Source organism: Salmo salar, chromosome 15, assembly GCF_965601325.2.
Source record: "Salmo salar chromosome 15, fSalSal1, whole genome shotgun sequence".
Classification (NCBI taxonomy): domain Eukaryota; kingdom Metazoa; phylum Chordata; class Actinopteri; order Salmoniformes; family Salmonidae; genus Salmo; species Salmo salar.
Window position 1 is genome coordinate 55,040,476 of NC_138305.1, and position 21,488 is coordinate 55,061,963.

Here is a 21,488-nt window from a genome sequence, read left to right on the forward strand (position 1 = left end):
GGCTAGGTGGGACGCTGCGTCCCACCTACGTAACAGCCACTGGCAGCCTGTGGCGCGATTTTCAAAACCGTAAAAATCCTATTACTTCAATTTCTCAAACATATGACTATTTTACAGCTATTTAAAGACAAGACTCTCGTTAATCTAACCACACTGTCCGATTTCAAAAAGGCTTTACAACGAAAGCAAAACATTAGATTATGTCAGCAGAGTACCAAGCCAGAAATAATCAGACACCCATTTTTCAAGCCAGCATATAATGTCACCAAAACCCAGAAGACAGCTAAATGCAGCACTCACCTTTGATGATCTTCATCAGATGACAACCCTAGGACATTATGTTATACAATACATGCATGTTTTGTTCAATCAAGTTCATATTTATATCAAAAACCAGCTTTTTACATTAGCATGTGACGTTCAGAACTAGCATACCCCCCGCAAACTTCCGGGGAATTCGCTAACATTTTACTAAATTACTCACGATAAACGTTCACAAAAAGCATAACAATTATTTTAAGAATTATAGATACAGACCTCCTCTATGCACTCGATATGTCCGATTTTAAAATAGCTTTTTGGTGAAAGCACATTTTGCAATATTCTAAGTACATAGCCCAGGCATCACGGGCTCGCTATTTAGACACCCGGCAAGTTTAGCACTCACCATAATCATATTTACTATTATAAAAGTTTGATTACCTTTTGTTGTCTTCGTCAGAATGCACACCCAGGACTGCTACTTCAATAACAAATGTTGGTTTGGTCCAAAATAATCCATCGTTATATCCGAATAGCGGCGTTTTGTTCGTGCGTTCCAGACACTATCCGAAATAGTAAAGAAGTGTCGCGCGCATGGCGCAATTCGTGACAATAAAATTCTAAATATTCCATTACCGTACTTTCAAGCATGTCAACCGCTGTTTAAAATCAATTTTTACGGCATTTTTCTCGTAGAAAAGCGATAATATTCCGACAGGGAATCTCCTTTTCGGCAAACAGAGGAAAAAATCCCAAAGGCGGGGGCGGTCGGGTCATGCGCATAAGCCCAGTGTCCCTTGATCGGCCACTTGAGAAAGGCGATAATGTGTTTCAGCCTGGGGCTGGAATGACGACATTCTGTTTTTTCCCGGGCTCTGAGCGCCTATGGACGACATGGGAAGTGTCACGTTAGAGCAGAGATCCTTAGTAAATGATAGAGATGGAAAAGAAGTTCAAGAAATGGTCAGACAGGCCACTTCCTGTAAAGGAATCTCTCAGGTTTTGACCTGCCATTTGAGTTCTGTTATACTCACAGACACCATTCAAACAGTTTTAGAAAATGTAGGGTGTTTTCTATCCATATGTAATAAGTATATGCATATTCTAGTTACTGGGTAGGAGTGGTAACCAGATTAAATCGGGTATGTTTTTTATCCAGCCGTGTCAATACTGCCCCCTAGCCCTAACAGGTTAAAAGCTTAAATTCTTGTTAATCTAACTGCGTTGTCCGATTTCAAAAAGGCTTTACGGCAAAAGCATGCCATGCGATTGTCTGAGGACGGCGCCCTACATCAACATATTTTTCAACCAGCACAGGCTTCATAAAATCACAAACAGCGTTCAATACCATACTGCCCTCAAAGCTCATCAAAAAGCTAAGGAACCTGGGACTAAACACCTCCCTCTGCAACTGGATTGTGGACTTCCTGACTGCCCGCCCCCAGGTGGTAAGGGTAGGTAACAACACATCCGCCATTCTGATACTCAACACAGGGGCCCCTCAGGGGTGTGTGCTCAGTCCCCTCCTGTACTCCCTGTTCACTCATGACTGCACGGCCAGGCACGACTCCAACACCATCATTAAGTTTTCCGATGACACAACAGTGCTAGGTCTGATCACCAACAATGATGAGACAGCCTATAGCAAGGAGGTCAGAGACCTGGCCGTGTGGTGCCAGGACAACAACCTCTCCCTCAACCTCTCCCTCAACGTCCCTCAACGTGACAAAGGAGATGATTGTGGATTGCAGGAAAAAGAGGACCGAGCACACCCCCATTCTCATCGACGGGGCTGCAGTGGAGCAGGTTGAGAGCTTCAAGTTCCTTGGTGTCCACATCACCAACAAACTAACATGGTCCAAGAACACCAAGACAGTCGTGAAGAGGGCACGACAAAACCTATTCCCCCTCAGGAGACTGAAAAGATTTGGCATGGGTCGTCAGATCAAAAGGTTCTACAGCTGCACCATCGAGAGCATCCTGACTGGTTGATTCACTTCCTGGTATGGCAACTGCTCGGCCTCCGACCGCAAGGCACTACAGAGGGTAGTGTGAACGGCCCAATACATCACTGGGGCCAAGCTTCCTGCCATCCCGGACCTCTATACCAGGCAGTGTCAGAGGAAGGCCCTAAAAATTGTCAGACTCCAGCCACCCTAGACATAGACTGTTCTCTCTGCTACCGCACAGCAAGCGGTACCGGAGTGCCAAGTCTAGGTCCAAGAGGCTTCTAAACAGCATCTACCCCCAAGCCATAAGACTCCTGAACACCTAATCAAATGGCTACCCAGACTATTTGCCCCCCCTCTTCCCCTCTTTTACACCACTGCTACTCTCTGTTATCATCTATGCATAGTGACTTTTATAACTCTACCTACATTTACATATTACCTCAACTAACCAGCCCTGCCCATTGGCTCTGTACCGGTATCCCCCTGTATATAGTCTCGCTATTGTTATTTTACTGCTGCTCTTTAATTTCTTGTTACTTTTATTTATTTTTCTTATCCGTATTATTTTAAACTGCGTTGTTGGTTAGGGGCTCATCAGTAAGCATTTCAGTGTAAGGTCTTCACCTGTTGTATTTGGCGCATGTGACTAATAAAATTTGATTTGATTTGAAATGATTCTTCCTGGAACCAAAAGGGTTTTTACCTGGAACCAAAAAGAGTTGTCCTATGGGGACAGCCAAAATAATTATTTTGGAACCCTTTTTTCTCAGAGTGTAGTGCCACAACATCAAATCCTTTAGGTTAGTAAGATCCACTGATTTTTATCACCCTGTAAAAGTGATTGAAGCCAGCCAGAGGGAGAGAAAGATTCACCCTCAATTAATCTGCTGAAATCCGTAATAAAAAATGTAAGGAAGTAATAGCCCAGGAATTACAGGACTGATGGGCTTGCAGTTCAATTAATTAAATAGAACACATATTTTACTAGGCATTAAAAGTGGACTTGGTAAGACGGTGATAAGACACCATCATGAAGCTTGAGGAAAGTTGAGGTGTTTGGGTCCGGCCTCAAGTACATGTGGAACGGATGCTACTGTTTCCTTGTGCCAAGAGTTGCTAGGCATCCTCATAATGAAAAGGAAGGATTTGAGACTAGAGCTTATTTTGAATTTATTTACATGCTTTCTAAGAAATCATGTCTAGACTTGGAGGTACTTAACAGTGTAAGGAACACAGCATGTCTCTTTGGACTTCTACAGAAGATGAAGTTCAGGTTTATTAAAGCCAGAGTTTGTGTGTCAGACTAACACCCAACACTCCACTTGGTTTGATGTAAAGCCAGTTTCCAGTTTACATTCACAGTCACGTTTTAGTTTCATAATTTGAACAAACATCATTGTTAGGCTTTACTCATAATACTTTCAATTATAACGAGTCTCTTCATCCATAAGCTCTTTAAAGGAACAGTAATTGAATCAGAGACGAGAGGTGCTAATTTTGTTGATAACCTTAGCATTGTATAAGACAAAGTGTTTTTCTGACTGTGAAATTAATTTTTGTAACTCACAAGGTTCCATGGTTCCTTGATATATTATAGACTGTGGGCTCCATCCTGGTCAATCCTTAGCCACACCTATAGTCACTTCCTGGTTTGAGTGTGTGTGTCGAGTAAAGTTAGTGAGAAGGATGAGTGGACAACAGTCAAATGAAAAATGAAATAAAAAATTGTTGTGGAAAATGAGTCTGATGAATCGCTTCTTGTTGTAGTCCTTTTTGTAGATAAGAATGTTAATTTGGGAGACCATTTTGAGGTCACGAGGATGGTGAAGAAGGCGCAAGGATAGGTGGATGCAGTCAAAGTAACCAGGAATGGCATGGTGTTGATATCTTGGGTATCTAAAGAGCAAAAGGAGAAAGCATTGCGAAATGGTCAACTTTTCGGAACAGGGCACTGGTAAAAAGTGTTATCTCTGGCGTCCTGTTGGACATTGACAATCAATATCTAAGGCTGAAAATTCCAGGAGTAATTAATGTACGTTGCTTGACCTGTATGGTGGATGTGAAAAAAGTGGAAAGTCTATCTGTAATACTGATGTTTGATGAAGAGTTTCTCCCAGCACATGTAAAGCTGGGATATATAAGATTTGACCGTTCGTGCAAAAGCCACTACAATGCAAGAAGTGTAAAAAGTTTGGCCACGTGTTAAGTGTTTGCAAACGGGAGGAATATGTTGTGAATGTAAAATGTTGCAACTGTGATGGGGATCATGTTCCCGACTTCCCTGAGTGCCCTGTTAGGGTGAAAGGTGTCAAGAATCAGGGCTGTCCAGCTGATCTCTATGTGGAGGCGGTGAAGAGAGTCGATGGGGCAAGTGGCCACATAGCGCTGAACAGATGGCCATGGATGCACCACAGCCAGTTGTAAATGTTCATCATCAGTCAAGAGATCTGGATACACTCATTGTGATGAAGGCCTATTTTGTAGTGTTTATTTGCACAGTTATTAATTGTAGCTACTACTCAAGTGACCAAGAAATCCAAGAACCTGGACATCGTTGTGTCTGCGTCCAAAAAGTATTTGGGGCTCAAAGATTTCATGGCATGGAGTACTGTCATCGGAAGATGGCACGATCTCCCGGGCGGCTTCTAAGCCTGTGTAGGGACCGCTTGCGTGAATATTTTTTGGCCTGCATTTTTCCTTTTTTGGGATCTTTCTTATCCAACTGCACAGTAGGTGGCGGCATGCACATTCAATTGCTGCAAACGCCATGACACTAGAGAAGAAGAAGAAGAAACGTGTGTGTGTGTGTGTGTGTGTATCAGCGGAGATACTGTATATAATGACGAGATGGTCTCTTCCCTAACAATGGGAGTCGTTCTCTGTTAGGGTGAAAGAGGTCGAGGTGTCATTAAGCAGACCAATAAGCAGAATTCCTGTAATCCCGTGTGGACAGAATTTGACGGGATTGGACCCTCTTGCTTCGCCTCTACTTCTCTGGTATTAGGAAGGGGGAAGCCATCTTTACTGTATGTTTCATGTTCAGAATTGTTTGGTAATTATGGCATGGTAGTTCTCATCATCAAGAGAAGTTCAATTTGTGCGGACTATTGACTTCCAAGAACCAAAAGTGTGGAAGGTCTTCTTAGGCATTTCCAAGGCCTGGTTATATATTTTGTAACTTTTTTTTCACTGTGGACAATTTTGGGGGGTATTATTACACAGACTAACAACTCAATTTATAAGATAAATTCTTAATTATTTTATTGTGGTTAAGTTATTTGGATCTTTGCAAATTTTGGGATTTGTTGCTGGATTTTGGGACTGAATTTAACATTTACGCTAATTCAAGGACACATGCTTGGTTGCTCAGCTAAAACATAGACTTGATTTTGCTATTTAATTTGTGATTGGGTTTATTAATAATTGAACGAACGGGTTCTGCTAACTGACTGTTATACACTATATTCAACCATTTGGACCCAGCTTGACATGGCCTCAGTATGGTGTTTTGGATCAAACCAATGGTTCTAAGCTCTACCAACAAGAGCACCTGCCTAAAAAATACAAATAGGTCAATTGAGTCTCATTCAGGTCCTGGTCAAGCCTGAGTGATTGCATGCCTCTCCACTCACTCTGTATTAGAGAGAACACTGTTCTGTAGTTGAGTTAGCAGTATGTGCACATTCTTTCAAACAGTTTTATACCAGTCAAGTATGATTTCATACTATCAACATACATTTCTAAACTCACTTCCTTTTAAAATTATTATTATTTATTTATTTATTTTGCCCCTTTTTCCTATTGGTACTTACAGTCCAATAGGATGTAATTCCAGCCTTGTGTAGGTCTACAATCTTGTCCCTGACATCCTTGGAGAGCTCTTTGGTCTTGGCTATGGTGGAGACTTTTGGAATCTGTGTCACGTCCTGGCCAGTATAAGGGTGAATTGTCATTGTAGTTTGGTCAGGACGTGGCAGAGGGTATTCGTTTTATGTGGTTCTGGGTGGTGTGTTTGTTGAAGGGGCATTTGATTTAAGTATTCCGGGGGTTTTTGGGCACTGTTTGATTTTCATGTATTCTATGTTTAGTCTAGTGTGTCTATTTCTATGTTTGGTTAATTGGGGTTGGGACTCTCAGTTGAAGGCAGGTGTTGTCTATTTGCCTTTGATTGAGAGCCCCTATATATTAGGGTGTGTTTGTCATTTGTGGGAGATTGTTCTGTGTTTAGCCTTGTGCCTTGCCAGACTGTTTTGTTGATCGTTTGTGCTTTTGTTATTTTGGTGTTCATTTTGAATTTATTAAACGTCAAGATGAGCATACACATACCTGCTGCATTTTGGTCCTCCTTTACCAACGACAACCATGACAATCTGATTGATTGATTGCTTCTGTGGACAGGTGTCTTTTATACAGGTAACAAACTGAGATTAGGAGCACTCCCTTTAAGAGTGTGCTCCTAATCTCAGCTCGTTACCTGTATAAAAGACACCTGGGAGCCATAAATCTTTCTGACTGAGAGGGGGTCAAATACTTATTTCCCTCATTAAAATGCAAATCAATTTATAACATTTTTGACATGCGTTTTTCTGGATTATTTTGTTGTTATTCTGTCTCTCACTGTTCAAATAAACCTACCATTAAAATTATAGACAGATAATTTCTTTCTCAGTGGGCAAACGTACAAAATCAGCAGGGGATCAAATACTTTTTTCCCTCACTGTAGGACAGACACAAACTTCTTTTAGATTTTATTTTTAAACTATTCACCATGTAGTGAATCTGTTATATGGCTAATAGCAGTAATGCCAAATTCAATGTTTTATCCAATAATTGTTTTGATAGCTTAACCCTTTGATAAGTACCAGCAAATGTGTGTTATCATTCTACAGTGGTTCCTGCAGCGTACTCTCAAAACGGTGTGAACGCTTATTTAGATAGTCCAGTTTCGATTAACGCAACAGTCAGCGTTAGAGCTGGCCATACTGTTTTTTTCACCAAAACAGTTTGCACAAACACAGTCCTTACAAAGTTATGTTCTGAATGTGACCAGTTTATTTTTGGATGCAATGTTCAGAAGTAGCAACAGCATAACATAATCATCAAAACCGGTAAATGTTGGCTACATTAGTCCTAGCACTAACTAAGGAAAGATTGGCATATTTAGCTCGGCTGACAGAAACCAGAATATTAATTAGCTAATAGCAATTACTATTTACAATTCATCACACCACGGGTAAGCTCACCATTGATCGAAATAATTTTGTAAAACCCTTTCAAAGACTCGAAAGAAATCTGATGATGGGTAGTTTGTGCACGCCACCATGTTTGTTTTTTCGAGTCAACCAAAGGTAAGAAGAGGAGACAAGATGAGTTTGGTCTGTTTGCAGTATGCATGTTGATGGGGATGTGTCATCTACAATCGTTCACTTCCCTTCATTAAACTCCCGGAACTTTACTCAAAAGATGAGTAAACCATTCCTTCACCGCATTTTGTTATAACATCTTTGGTGTGACAAACATTTGCGTGACAACCAGAATGCATTGGATGATGTCAAGAAACATGGTGTCACACATAGCTGGGAAATAGCATAGCATTAGCTCATCAAAATCAGTACAACATTCAAAAAAGTATTTTACACACATCATAGGTGTCCATTACAATCCATGCAATAATCTCAATACTTGAAAAAAATGGGAATAAAACTATCAAAACATTATTCTCCATACATACAGTTGAAGTCGGAAGTTTACATACACTTAGGTTGGAATCATTAAAAAATTGTTTACAGACAGATTATTTCACTTATAATTCACAGTATCACAATTCCAGTGGGTCAGAAGTTTACATACATTAAGTTGACTGTGCCTTTAAACAGCTTGGCAAATTCCAGAAAATTATATCATGGCTTTAGAAGCTTCTGATAGGCTAATTGACATACTTTTAGTCAATTGTAGGTGTACCTGTGAATGTATTTCAAGGCCTACCTTCAAACTCAGTGCCTCTTTGCTTGACATCATGGGAAAATCAAAAGAAATCAGTCAAGACCTCACAAAGAAAGTCTGGTTCATTCTTGGGAGCAATTTCCAAATGCCTGAAGGTACCACGTTCATCTGTACAAACAATAGTACGCAAGTGTAAACACGATGGGACCACGCAGCAGTCATACAGCTCAGGAAGGAGATGCGTTCTGTCTCCTAGAGATGAACGTACTTTGGTGCGAAAAGTGCAAATCAATCCCAGAGCAACAGCAAAAGACCTTGTGAAGATGCTGGAGGAAACAGGTACAAAAGTATCTATATCCACAGTAAAACGAGTCCTATATAGACATAACCTGATAGGCCGATCAGCAAGGAAGAAGCCACTGGTCCAAAACCGCCATAAAAAAGCCAGATTACGGTTTGCAAATGCACATGGGGGTCGTACTTTTTGGAGAAATGTCCTCTGGTTTGATGAAACAAAAATAGAACTGTTTGGCCATAATGACCATTGTTATGTTTGGAGGAAAAAGGGGGAGGCTTGCAAGCCGAAGAACACCATCCCAACCGTGAAGCACGGGGGTGGCAGCATCATGTTGTGGGGGTGCTTTGCTGCAGGAGGGACTGGTGCACTTCACAAAATAGATAGCATCATGAGGATGGAAAATTATGTGGATATATTGAAGTAACATCTCAAGACATCAGTCAGGAAGTTAAAGCTGGGTCGCAAATGGTTCTTCCAAATGGACAACGACCCCAAGCATACTTCCAAAGTTGTGGAAAAATGTCTTAAGGACAACAAAGTCAAGGTATTGGAGTGGCCATCACAAAGCCCTGACCTTAATCCTATAGAAAATTTGTGGGCAGAACTTAACAAGCATGTGTGAGCAAGGAGGCCTACAAACCTGACTCAGTTACACCAGCTCTGTCATGAGGAATGGGCCAAAATTCACCCAACTTATTGTGGGAAGCTTGTGGAAGGCTACCCGAAATGTTAAAGTTAAACATTTTAAAGGGAATGCTACCATATACTAATTGAGTGTATGTAAACTTCTGACCCACTGGGAATGTGATGAAAGAAATAAAAGCTGAAATCATTCTCTCTACTATTATTCTGAAATTTCACATTCTTTATAATGTGGTGATCCTAACTGACCTAAGACAGGGGATTTTTACTAGGATTAAATGTCAGGAATTGTGAAACTGAGTTTAAATGTAGTTGGCTAAGGTGTATGTAAACTTCCGACTTCAACTGTACATACATGCTACACTAGAAACAACATGATATACAGAAAATAAGGCAATACTTTGATAGGAATGCACACATGTCCATAGTTATTATTTGTAAGGAAAACAACAATGAAGGCAATGCAAGAGCCAGACAGGAAAGGTGCCAGGGGGAAAAAGTTTGTGCAAGACTGATTAAATGTCTGTATTCTTTATCTGTGGAAACACTGGGGAAGAGCTTGGGCTCTCCACGAAGAGAGAAGTTGGTCTGGCTCAGTAAAGTCTCAAACATAAATTGTCCACAACAGTGAAATGGGCTACTTCTATGTGAATTAAACAGGAGGCAGAACACACCTCAATTGAAAATAATACGTGTTAAAAAATAATTTCAAAGTTGAAACATAACTTATAGATAATTAGCAGGCAGCATGTCTTAGAGTGAGGGCAGTGTGGGTTAACTTTCCTGTGGTGTAAAAATCACATTTTGGAACAGTGAGTGCATTCTGTCCTCACATGCATAGAAAACATGCTGGGACAGAGATATTTGGAACTCAAAGGTTAAGGGGTTTTAAAATTCTAAATCAAATCAATAATTGATCCTTGGTATGATGATCTTAAAACAATTCCATATGCTAGCTTAAACTGCCCCCTCCCCTGGGTTAGAGAGGGTTTAGAGAGGGCCTAGACTCTAGAGGGTTAAATTAAACCTGGCATTCTGATCCTAAACCTTTAGTTGATGATTATGGCTATAGCAGCACTCTCAGTGATAAAACCAAGAAACTTAAACCCAGAACCTCCTTATTGCATACTCTCCATCAACTGTGTCCTCTTTTTATTCCACAATATGTGTATGTGCATGCCACTCCCCGTTAAAATAATGGTGAAATAAAAAATACAACAAATTAACTGAGTTTCTCCTCCTTGGCATGAATAACAACAAACCAAGCACTGCACTGTCCTCATGGTGGTTATCACATATCGCATTTAAGGAAAGGCACTCCAATTCAATTAGTAATTCCATTCCCATAGATCGCTCTTCCTCAGTGAAACCGAAGTTTCGCGCCAGCAGAGCGAATTCCCATTAAGGGCATTAGTGGCTTATTGACAAGCCCAAGGCTTTAAGTTCACATGGAGAGCAGGGTGAATGAGAATGCCTTCATCAGCACAGCTCACACTCTCATATCAGAATAATCGCATGTACTGTACATTGTTCTATCATGAGTATTAGCCGCCCTTGTAATTTTATAATTTTGTTGCGTTACAAAGTGGGATTGAAATAGATTTAATTGTGATTTGACGTCATTGTTATACACAAAATTCTCCACAATGTCAAAGTCAAAAGAACATTCTACAAATGTTTAGAAATTAATAAAAAATTTAAAACGAAAATATAGTATTCAGCCCCTTTATTTTTGCAAGCCTATATTAGTTCAGGAGTAAAATTTGGCTTAATAACAAATCACATAAGTTACATGTGCTCACTCACATGATTATTTAACCTTTTCATGTGTGAGTTCCAAATATCTTTGACCGTCTCCCCAGGATTTTTATGCGCATGATTTCAGAATGCGCTTACTAGCTAGGTATCCATCCAACTGGCAACAGATTTTTATGTGAATATTCTCAAATCTGCATAAAGAAAATATGCGCATTTTCCAAACCAGTAGTGTGTTTCATCATGTACTTAAAAATCAGTGCGTGATCACGTAGTACCAAATATAAATCTAAAGTTCACTATGTTTTTTTCCCATCGCCTCATTCACAAAAGTGTCCCTCGGTAGGACATTTTGTCAAGCGGCAGCAGTGCTCCTGCCATTCACGTTCACGTTCAAGTGAACTTTTCCTCTCACAGCCCACCCTCCCTTCTTCCGACCAGAGACACTACAGCTAGCAGTCGGACGCAAGACGCTTTTTCAGAGTCAAGCAACATGCATACTTCCTTTCGCCACCTATTATGTATATAATTGGTATTTTTTAAAGATACATTGGATACCATGTCCATTTCAAAAAGGTTTGTGGAGAATCACTGTAAATGATTTACAGAATTACTGTAAAGTATGTGTGTGCAAAATATATCAGCTAACAAGGGCTAGTCCCGGTCACCTGTATCCCACTTGTGACAACAAATTAAATCCAGTCAAATCAAATTGTATTGTTTACTTGCAGGCTTCTCACACAGTGAGATGGCGACAAAAGCTATATAGCAATCAAATAAGTACAATAGGGAACCAATAAAATGAGTGACTTTGTTAAATATATATATAAAATATAAATACTAAATCAACTAAATCAAATAAAAGAGGCATGCAGATAAAATAAAATAAGATATAGGCTAAATGAAAATAAGATTTTACAAAAAATAGCCTATAGGGATATACAGTGCATTCGGAAAGTATTCAGACCCTTTGACTTTTTACACATTTTGTTACGTTACAGCCTTATTTTTTACCTTATCAATCTACTCACTATATCCCATAATGACAAAGCGAAACGTTTTTTTGAAATTTTTGCAATAAAAAACAGAAAAACCTTATTTCCAAAAGTATTCAGAACCTTTGCTATGAGTCTCAAAATGTATCTCAGGTGCATCCCGTTTCCATTGGTCATCCTTGAGATGTTTCTACAACTTGATTGGAGTCCACCTGTGGTAAATTCAATTGATTGGACATGATTTGGAAAGGCGCACACCTGTCTATATAAGATCCCACAGTTGACAGTGCATGTCAGAGCAAAAACCAAGCCATGTGGTCGAAGGAATTGTCTGTAGAGCTCAGAGACAGGATTGTGTCAAGGCACAGATCTGGGGAAGGGTACCAAAAAATGTCTGCAGCAGTGAAGGCCCCCAAGAACACAGTGGCCTCCATAATTCTTCAATGGAAGAAGTTTGTAACCACCAAGACTCTTTCTAGAGCTGTCCGCCAGGCCAAACTGAGCAATTGGGGGAGAAGGGCCTTGGTCAGGGAGGTGACCAAGAACCGGATGGTCACTGACAGGACTCTGACCATGAGAAACAAGATTCTCTGGTCTGATGAAACCGAGATTGAACACTTTGGCCTGAATGCCAAGAGTCACATCTGGAGGAAACCTGGCACCATCCCTACGGTGAAGCATGTTGGTGGCAGCATCATGCTGTGGGGATGTTTTTCAGTGGCAGGGACTGGGAGACTAGTCAGGATTGAACGACGAAGATGAACGGAGCAAAGTACAGAGAGATCCTTGATGAAATCCTGCCACAGAGTGCTCAGGAACTCAGACTGGGCTCAAGGTTCACCTTTCAACAGGACAATGACCCTAAGTACACAGCCACAACAACGCAGGAGTGGCTTCGGGACAAGTCTCTGAATGTCCTTGAGTGGCCCAGCCAGAGCTCGAACATCTCTGAATAGACCTGAAAGTAGCTGTGCAGCAACCATCCCCATCCAACTTAGAGCTTGAGAGGATCTACGGAGAAGAATGGGAGAAACTCCCTAATACAGGTGTGCCAAGCTTGCTGCGTCATAACCAGACTCAAAGTACTGAGTAAAGGGTCTGAATACATATGTGATAAATGTGATACTTCCATAAATTAGCAAACATTTAGACAAAATTTTCTACGTTTTCCAAGATGGCGCTGCAGTCCGACATGTGTATCTGTCTTTGTCTGATCCCCTGTATATAGCCAGTATTTTTGGTATATACACTGCTCCAAAAAATAAAGGGAACACTAAAATAACACATCCTAGATCTGAATGAATGAAATAATCTTATTACCTGTTAGGGCTAGGGGGCAGTATTGACACGGCTGGATAAAAAACATACCCGATTTAATCTGGTTACCACTCCTACCCAGTAACTAGAATATGCATATACTTATTACATATGGATAGAAAACACCCTAAATTTTCTAAAACTGTTTGAATGGTGTCTGTGAGTATAACAGAACTCAAATGGCAGGTCAAAACCTGAGAGATTCCTTTACAGGAAGTGGCCTGTCTGACCATTTCTTGAACTTCTTTTCCATCTCTATCATTTACTAAGGATCTCTGCTCTAACGTGACACTTCCCACGTCGTCCATAGGCGCTCAGAGCCCGGGAAAAAACAGAATGTCGTCATTCCAGCCCCAGGCTGAAACACATTATCGCCTTTCTCAAGTGGCCGATCAAGGGACACTGGGCTTAGGCGCATGACCCGACCGCCCCCGCCTTTGGGATTTTTTCCTCTGTTTGCCGAAAAGGAGATTCCCTGTCGGAATATTATCGCTTTTCTACGAGAAAAATGTCGTAAAAATTGATTTTAAACAGCGGTTGACATGCTTCGAAGTACGGTAATGGAATATTTAGAATTTTATTGTCACGAATTGCGCCATGCGCACGACACTTCTTTACTATTTCGGATAGTGTCTGGAACGCACGAACAAAACGCCGCTATTCGGATATAACGATGGATTATTTTGGACCAAACCAACATTTGTTATTGAAGTAGCAGTCCTGGGAGTGCATTCTGACGAAGACAACAAAAGGTAATCAAACTTTTATAATAGTAAATATGATTATGGTGAGTGCTAAACTTGCCGGGTGTCTAAATAGCGAGCCCATGATGCCTGGGCTATGTACTTAGAATATTGCAAAATGTGCTTTCACCAAAAAGCTATTTTAAAATCGGACATATCGAGTGCATAGAGGAGGTCTGTATCTATAATTCTTAAAATAATTCTTATGCTTTTTGTGAACGTTTATCGTGAGTAATTTAGTAAAATGTTAGCGAATTCCCCGGAAGTTTGCGGGGGGTATGCTAGTTCTGAACGTCACATGCTAATGTAAAAAGCTGGTTTTTGATATAAATATGAACTTGATTGAACAAAACATGCATGTATTGTATAACATAATGTCCTAGGGTTGTCATCTGATGAAGATCATCAAAGGTGAGTGCTGCATTTAGCTGTCTTCTGGGTTTTGGTGACATTATATGCTGGCTTGAAAAATGGGTGTCTGATTATTTCTGGCTTGGTACTCTGCTGACATAATCTAATGTTTTGCTTTCGTTGTAAAGCCTTTTTGAAATCGGACAGTGTGGTTAGATTAACGAGAGTCTTGTCTTTAAAATGGTGTAAAATAGTCATATGTTTGAGAAATTGAAGTAATAGCATTTCTAAGGTATTTGAATAACGCGCCACAGGATTCCACTGGCTGTTACGTAGGTGGGACGATTTCGTCCCGCCGACCCTAGAGAGGTTAATAATTGTATTTGTGTTTACAGATCGCACGCAAGTTTGTTTTTAAGGCACATGAAAGTTCACATGTTCCAGAAGGCATTTCTGCCAAAGCGCATTTTGATAAATGTTTACATTGAAATGGCTCTCCTGTGAAGTAGTGGCGCAAAACATATGCCTAGTTTCCTGAAACGATTCTGTTACGTTACAGCCTTATTCTAAAATTGATCACATTCTTTTTCCCCTCATGAATCTACACACAATATCCCATAATGACAAAGCAAAAACTTTTTTAAAACATTTTTGCAAATGTATATCATATATATCAAATATCATATTTCCATAAGTACTCAAACCCTTTACTCGGTACATTGTTGAAGCACCTTTGGCAATGATTACAGCCTCTAGCTGGGCCACTCAAGGACATACAGAGACTTGTCCCGAAGCCACTCCTGCGTTGTTGTGGCTGTGTACTTAGGGTCGTTGTCCTGTTGGAAGGTGAACCTTGAGCCCAGTCTGAGTTCCTGAGCACTCTGTGGCAGGATTTCATCAAGGATCTCTCTGTACTTTGCTCCGTTCATCTTCATCGTTCAATCCTGACTAGTCTCCCAGTCCCTGCCGCTGAAAAACATCCCCACAGCATGATGCTGCCACCAACATGCTTCACCGTAGGGATGGTGCCAGGTTTCCTCCAGATGTGACTTTTGGCATTCAGGCCAAAGTGTTCAATCTTGGTTTCATCAGACCAGAGAATCTTGTTTCTCATGGTCAGAGTCCTGTCAGTGACCATTGGGTTCTTGGTCACCTCCCTGACCAAGGCCCTTCTCCCCCAATTGCTCAGTTTGGCCTGGCGGACAGCTCTAGAAAGAGTCTTGGTGGTTACAAACTTCTTCCACTGAAGAATTATGGAGGCCACTGTGTTCTTGGGGGCCTTCAATGCTGCAGACATTTTTTTGGTACCCTTCCCCAGATCTGTGCCTTGACACAATCCTGTCTCGGAGCTCTTCAGACAATTCCTTCGACCACATGGCTTGGTTTTTGCTCTGACATGCACTGTCAACTGTGGGATCTTATATAGACAGGTGTGTGCCTTTCCAAATCATGTCCAATCAATTGAATTTACCACAGGTGGACTCCAATCAAGTTGTAGAAACATCTCAAGGATGATCAATGGAAACAGGATGCACCTGAGCTCAATTTTCAAGTCTCATAGCAAAGTTCTGAATACTTATGTAATTTTATCTTTATTTAACTTGGCAAGTCAGTTAAGAACACATTCTTATTTTCAATGACAGCCTAGGAACAGTGGGTTAACTGCCTTGTTCAGGGGCAGAACTACAGATTTTTACCTTGTCAGCTCAGGGATTCGACCTTTCGGTTACCAGTCCAACGCTCTAACCACTAGGCTACCTGCCGCCCTAAGGTATAAATAAGGTATTTCTGTTTTTTAAGCATGTCACCAAAATAAGACCCTCAATATTTATTGGAATGGAGCATCAACCTCATCGTTCACTTTCACCACCCTGTGAAGTTCATCATAGCTTATTTAATCTGTAGCCTATTAAACTTAATGGTTTCCAAAGTCATAGTGGGAGGACCACACACCATATCATTGTGTGATTCCAAGTTTACTTCGATATGATGGTTACTATATCAATATTTTAGCATAAAGGCGTTTCCACTTCCCTTTCTTGCATAATTAATTTGACAGACACAAAAACATCCCACCATGTCGAACAAACAAATGATCTGTCGGAATTTATAAAATTGGAGCGAAACATCCTGTTTTCATCCCAGCTGTCATGATTTGGATTTTATATCGTATGACTAGTCGCATAAAACCTGTGGATTACTATTCCAAAATGTGATTGTTAGGTAACAGGACAGTTAACCCGCCTGCTCTCAAACCATAGCACTGCCTGCTTGTTATCTATAAACTGTTTCAACTTGTCAATAAAAAATAAAAAAATCTAACAGTTTTATGTTTTAATAACAGTTTGAAATGAGCTGCGTTCCGCCTCCTCATTAATTCAAATAGAACTAGCCTATTTTCCTTTGGCGGACAATTTATGTTTGAATCGTGCTATGCTAATTGAAGGCGAGGATTAGATGAGCCGGACAAACTTCACTCTTTGAGAGCCCAAGCACTCCCCCAGTGTTTCCCCAGGTCAATTAAGCAGACATTTGAGCATCTCCAATTAAACTGCCTAAACACCCCCTCCCCCAACTTCATAGGGAAAATGCAGTGCAGAGGATTGTCTGCAGCAGGACAGCCGCCAGGAGATGGACACCGAGGGGTGTGGTGCTCATCCAGCAGCTCTCTCATGAGGATCTCTCTGTACTTTTGGTAGGTAATCATCTCACCAATGGGGGAGAGGTAGTGGAGAGGATGATGAGGGGGTAGGGAGGTAGGTGAGAGATTTAGCAAATGTAACTCTATGTTTTTTGTATGTGAACTGTATTTCCAATTGCAAAAAAACTTGTACAGTAATGTGGCCATTTAAAGGCAGCAGTGTCAATCAGATGGAAAAAATATCTTCTTATACCACTAGCTGGTTTTCCGAGCGTATTCCACAAAGCTGTTAATCATGTCCACCTGCCCCCATTTTGTGATTAAGGTCAAGCACACAGTCTGGTTTGATCTTTCTCTCTCCCATCTGGTGGTCTACCTTCCCCATGGCTCTCGCTTCTCCTTTAGCTCCATGGCACTGCGATTGGTCTCCTCCACTATGTCTCCCACCAGCTCCTCTGCCAGAAACGGTTTGATGCACTCTGCCTCAGCGGGAGAAGGCAAGAGGCTTTGTACTCTAGACTGGGACTCATTAAAGCCAACAGCAGGGCCAGGAAGGGTGAAATGGCTGGAGGCCTTCCAGCTACTGCAGACCTCCTGCACTTCACCCACTGTTCGTCTGACTCCATCACCACCAGCATCTTCAGAGGGACCTGGGACTTCGTCGGTGGGCAAGGGGTCCTCAGATTCAGGGTTCTCTATGGAAATAAAGGTTGGGGGCAGCACTTCACTGTCAGAATCTGATTAATCACTTTCATACTCAGACTCATTGTCAGATTTTACAACATTTTTGAGTTGTTTTCATTTTAAAGACATTGCTAATGCTACAGCTTAGCCAACTAGCTACGTACATAAACAACAACATTGAATGGCTCCGAGTGAGTGTCCAGGGTGATGTGTAGGATACTTAACATGGCAGGTTAGGTGAATTAACGTGTCAGGTTAGGAGAACTAATGCAGCAGGTTAGGTGAATTAATGTAGTCGGTTAGGTTAAGATTAGGAAAATGGTTTGGGTTACGCCTCGATCACACCTACAGCGTCATTGCGCAAAATGGTACACTGCATCATCTGGATATGTGTTGAACAAAAGTTCAACATTCATCTTCTGCTACCATTTATGTCAAGCTGTCTATGCATACAATTTGATTAATATGTTAGATAAATCCCAAATATGCACCATGCAGAACGCACTGCAACTGCCTCTGCAACGCAATGCTGCACGGCAAACACAGCGTGTACTTCTTGTGTACCAAAATGCAACGAAGTTGTAGCCGTATGTTGGACTTTTGTTGCACGCATATCCAGTAAATATTTTGACTGCAGAATTTATTGCTAAGCATTGATGCAATGAAGTTGTTGGTATGATCATTCAATGCTACAGCTGTCAACAACTGTTGTCCCCGACTTGACTACTTGATAAAGCTGGGCTATAACCATTGCTCCAAACAGTTGCCAAATGTTATTTTTGGAACAAAAACGAGCGTTTTTATTGGACAGATTTAGGTAGGTCCCTCCCTGTTTGCTGAACCTGTCCAATTGAAATGTTAGTTTTCATTGTAAAACAGAATGTTTTGCAACTGTTTGGAGTAATGATTACACTCCTGTTGTTCGCCTACTCCATCTAGCCACAATGGTAGAAACATAAACAAACCATCTGTGGCTACAAATCATGATTACCATATCAGCGGCACGCTCCACTTGTATCAGTAAATCACTAGCAGGAAGGGTTTGTGTGGTAATTATTTATTTAGTGTTTTATTCACATGTTTTCAAGTAGTGGTGACAAATCATGCATTCCAATTCTTGCACAGATTGTAATGGACACGTGTGTAAAATACTTTTTTGAAGGTTAGCATTATGATGAGCTAATGCTAGACTAATTACCAACTATACGATATGATATACATTATTGTCCATTTACATGGAAATTCATTTTGTGACGTCAGCATACAAATACACAAACACAACACAATATACCACATGCAGTACGGAAAACTGGAAAGTTTGTACAAAAGTCACATTTCCATTTCCACATATTCAAAGTTTCCCCGTCCTACTGTCCTGGCTCTCTGAGGAACCATTTTTGTTCATTCGATACATTCTGGGTGTCACATAAGTGTCTGTCAGGCCAAATATGTTATAACAAAATGCGGTGAAGGGATGGTTCACTTGCTTTTCGAGTAAACTTCCAGAAGTGAATGATTGGAAGTGAATGGTTGGAAGTGAATGATGGTAGACGACACCCCCCCTTCAACATGCATATTGCAAACAGACCCAACTCATTTTGTCACCTCGTCTTATCTTTGGTTGACGTGGAAAAGCGCAACATGGCGGCTCTTACAAACTCTACCCACCGTCAGATTACTTTCAACTTTTAGAAAGTGTTTTACTGAGTTATTTTGATCACTGGTGAGCTCACCTGTGATGTGATACATTGTAAATAGTAATTGATATTAGCTAATTCATATTATAGTTTCTGTCAGCCGAGAGTTAGCTAAATATGACCGCTTGCATTAGCTCATTCGTTCCTCGTTACCGCTAGAACTAAAGTAGCCTACATTTTTCGATATGGATGAGAATTGTGTTATGCTGTTGTTACTTCTGTGAATGTCTGAAAATCTGCATCCAAAAATAAACTGCTCACATTGATGACATGAAGTTGTGAAGACTGTGTTTGTGAAAAAGTTTCTGTGAAAACATAGTGGCCAGCTCCATTCTAATTCTAATCTCAAAACTGTATGTACTCTATATCAATTCACTGAATTCAAGCATTCTTATCAGTCTACTCTGGTTTACTCGGAGTAGGCTACACAGTGAGATCATGTGTAATTGTACATGCTAAATGGCTTTCAATATTTTGGAAAAGATTGGCTTTGCGCAGCAGGTGCGCGAGTGTTTGAGAATGTGGTGATGAGACTTGTGGAACCTTACGTTTGCAAGGGGAGAAATGACACAATGGACAATTTCTTCACTTCACTGTCATTGGCGAACAAGTTGCTTGCAAATAAAACAAGCAGGGCTAGCACCATGAACAAAGTGAGACAGGAGCCTGTAGCCTGAGGAGACTGTGTCGGCGAGCAAATAGACCGCCATTGCCCTCTGTTCTATTGGCATGTCACGCCCTGACCATAGAGAGCCCTTGGTTCTCTATGGTGTGTTTAGGTCAGAGCGTGACTAGGGGTGTTCTAGTCATTGTATTTCTATGTTGGTGAGTTGTATGGTTCCCAATTAGAGGCAACTGGTAATCGTTGCCTCTAATTGGGGATCATATTTAGGTAGCCTTTTTCCCACCTGTGTTTTGTGGGATATTGTTTGTGTTAGTGTTTTGTGCACTACGGCTTTCATGTTTGTAGTAGTTTGATTGTTTATTGTTTTGTTTAAGTTTCACAGTAATAAAAGATGTGGAACTCAAATCACTCTGCGCCTTGGTCCGACCTTTTCTACGAGCGTGACAGAATATCCCACCACACAAGTACCAAGCAGCGTGTTCATGAGGTAAAGGAGTTTTGGACATGGGAGGAGATCATGGGAGGACACGAGACCCTTGCTTGGCGGGAGTCGCAGAGGACGCAGGAAGGACAGCGACGACGCCGGGGACCGCGGCCACAGAAACCCCAAGATTTTTTTGGGGGGGGGAAACATGGGGTGGATGGCTGAGCAGCGGAGACAGGCTTCAATGCACCAGGCCTCCAGTGCGCCTCCCCAGTCCGGTACGTCCTGTGCCAGCTCCCCGCACTCGCCCTGAAGTGCATGTCACCAGTCCGGTGCCACCTGTGCCGGCCCCATGCATCAGGCCTCCAGTGCGCCTCCCCAGTCCAGTACATCCTGTGCCTGCTCCCCGCACTCACCCTGAAGTGTGTGTCACCAGTCCGGTGCCACCTGTGCCGGCTCCACGCATCAGATCTTCTTTAATCCAGCCACTTTGTCAGATTTCAAAAAGGCTTTACGGCCAAAGCATACCATGCGATTATCTGAGGACAGCGCCCCGCTGACAAAAGCATACAAACATTTTACAACCAAGTAAAGGAATTACAAAAGTCAGAAATAGCAATAAAATTAATCACTTACCTTTTAAGATCTTCTTCTGGTTGCAGTCACAAGAGTCCCAGCTACACAATAAATGTTAGTTTTGTTCAATAAAGTCCCACTTTATATCCAAAAAACTCTGTTTGTTGGCACGTTTTGTTCAGTAATCCACTGGCTCAAAGGCGATCAAAACATGCAGACGGAATACATCCTAACAGTACCGGTAAAGTTCGTCGAAACATGTCAAACGATGTTTATAATTAATCCTCAGGTTGTCTATTGTCTAAATAATCAATAATATTTAAACATAGCGTCTTCATTAGAAAGGAAAAACAACGAAGGGCACACAAACCAGCTCTGCTTGATTCTACAGTCCACTTACAAAATGTCTCATTCTTCTTCATTTTTCAGGAAACAAGCCTGAAACAATGTCTAAAGACTGTTGACATCTAGTGGAAGCCATAGGAACTGCAATCTGGGTCCTAACCATTTAGATACTCTATAGGCATTCAATTGAAAACTACCCACATCAAAAAATCCCACTTCCTGGATGGATTTTCCTCAGG